Raw genomic sequence first — 2,850 nt, 5'->3', positions numbered from 1 at the left:
CAGCACCCCCAATTCATTGACTTGGTGAAGCAAAGTTGGGAAACACCTATAATAGGATGCAAAATGTTCCAAATTGTGAAGAAACTGAAGTTGTTTAAGAAGGAGTTGAAAATCCTAAACAATCAACATTTCAGGGACATTGAAGTACAAGCAAAAGAGGATAGAGATGCATTGACTCAGGCTCAAGTAGCACTCCAATCAGATCCCTTGAACCCAACACTACAGAAACAGGAACAAGAGTTATATCAGAAATTCAGACAGTCATCTTACTTAGTAGAGGTATACTTACAGCAAAAAAGTAAAGCACACTGGATAAAACTGGGTGATGACAATACTATATACTTCTATTCAGTGATTAAACATAAGAAACTTAAACAAGCGGTCACCCAACTGAAGAATGATAATGGAGTTTGGCAGTTTGAATCAGAGACTATAACACAGCTAATTGTGGGGTACTATGAAGGGTTGTTGGGGCAGAAGAGTTCCTCAAGGGTGAGAGCAAGTAGAAGCATCATGGCTAATGGTAATATTTTATCATTGGAGCAGCAAGTAAGCTTATTGATGCTCTTTGATAGGAAGGATGTGAAAACTGCTATTTTTCAAATTGATAGCAATAAAAGTCCAGGTCCGGATGGATATGGAAGTGGATTCTTTAAGGCAGCATGGAAAGTAGTAGGGGATGATATCACTGAGGCAGTCTTGGAATTTTTTCAGAATGGTAGATTGCTAAAACAGCTGAATTCTACTTGCATTGCCCTGATCCCCAAGGTCAACTACCCGAAATATGCAAACCAGTTCAGGCCTATATCTTGTTGTAATGTGCTCTACAAGTGTATTTCCAAGCTGATTTGTAGTAGGCTAAAGCATGCTATTTCATATCTGGTTGTTGATAATCAATCAGCTTTTGTCCAGGGAAGATCCATGTTACACAATGTTTTGATTTGTCATGATCTATTGATGCATTATAATAGTAAAACCACTCCTAGGTGCCTCATGAAAATAGATCTCAGGAAATCATATGATATGGTCAGTTGGGAATTCTTAGAGGAGGTCTTGAAGAGCTTTGGGTTTCCTGCTAAATTTAGTCAACTAGTTATGACTTGTGTATCCTCACCAAAGTTCTCTGTGAATGTGAATGGGGAGAATCATGGTTATTTTGAAGGAAAGAGGGGGCTAAGGCAGGGTGACCCTATCTCACCTTTGTTATTTGTTTTAATTATGGAATATCTCTCAAGAGTATTGAAATGCATGGGATCACTACCAGACTTCAAATTTCACCCCATGTGCAAACAATTGAAACTTAATCATCTCATCTTTGCAGATGATCTTATGGTATTTTGTAAGGCCGAGTTAAAGTCAATTACTAGGGTCATGGAAGAATTATCACACTTCAGTAGGGCCTCTGGTTTGGTGGCAAATATGGACAAATCTAACTTGTTCATGGCAGGCATAGAGGATGAGGTAAAGGAGCAACTACTGGTCAAGACAGGTTTCTCAATTGGGACCTTCCCAATTAGATACTTAGGCTTGCCATTATCACTAAAGAAGTGGAATAAGTTAGACTGTCACCAGTTGATAGAAAAGATCACTAGTAGGATCACAACTGCCTATGCCAAAAACCTCTCATATGCTGGAAAATTGCAGATTGTGAATGTTGTGTTGTTTTCTATTCATAGCTTTTGGGGCAGTGTATTTATATTGCCTCAAAGTGTAGTGAAAGCAGTGGACAAAAAATGCAGAGAATACTTGTGGGGTGCTACGGAAAGACAGAAAAAAATATCTCTAGTCTCGTGGGAACAGGTTTGTTGGCCTAAGAAATCAGGTGGCTTGAATGTTAAAGGATGCAAGATCTGGAATATTGCTTCAGTAGGCAAACTGTTATGGCAGTTAGTGGAACATAAAGCCTCTTTGTGGGTTAAGTGGGTTCATGGTATGTACATAAAAGAAGATGCTGATATTTGGGTACATAAGGCTCCTCAAGACTGCAGCTCGTACTGGAAGAAACTAAATGGATTGAAAGAGGATATGAAGACTTGGTACCAACATGGTAGATATAAGCTGACTGCTGGAGGAGAATATTCCATGACTCATAGTTATATTGCCATGCTTGGGAACCTTAGAAGACTTGAATCAGCAGACCTTATATGGACTGCAGCTGCTCAACCTAAGCACAGATATGTCCTATGGGTGGCTAATCAAAATAGGCTCCTCACTAAGGACAAACTACTTAGGTTAAACATAACAGTGGAGGATGAACATTGTTGCTTGTGTAATACTCAAGCCTTGGAAACAGCTCATCACCTATTTGTGGATTGCTCCTGGACTCAAGCTGTCAGTACTAAATTGATGTAGTGGGCTGGTGTCCAGTTACAACTTGGACGGGTGCAACAAACTTTGGCTAGAATCAAAAGGAAGCACTGGCCCCAATTCAAGAAGGAAGTGGTTGCAGCCATCTGGGGGGCAGTAATATATCACACTTGGAGGGCTAGGAACTGGAGGATTTTCAAGAAAATAAATGTACATAGGGAGGTTGTTCTTACGCAAATAAAACTGGAAATTATAGAGAGGATAAGTATACTGCAAAAGTCGAGGAAAGCACATAGTTGTAGAGGTTTTTTGCGTTCTCTACAATGTAATTAGTTGCTGGGGTGAGACCTGATGCTCACCTCCTTAGATGAAAGTGAGATTAGGTACCTGCTCTTTAAGTATTGCTCTTATTGTTATCAATGGTAAATTCACAGTGTTACCAAAACAAAGTGATAGACAAGAAAGTAAGTTAACCTAAATTCTACATGATGAGTAGAGAACAACAAGTGGACAGTGCAGTACCCAAGTTGACATCTATACAGT

The sequence above is a fragment of the Lycium barbarum genome, chromosome 12, assembly GCF_019175385.1.
Source record: "Lycium barbarum isolate Lr01 chromosome 12, ASM1917538v2, whole genome shotgun sequence".
NCBI classification, from domain to species: Eukaryota; Viridiplantae; Streptophyta; class Magnoliopsida; order Solanales; family Solanaceae; genus Lycium; species Lycium barbarum.
This window is presented reverse-complemented; position numbering follows the sequence as displayed.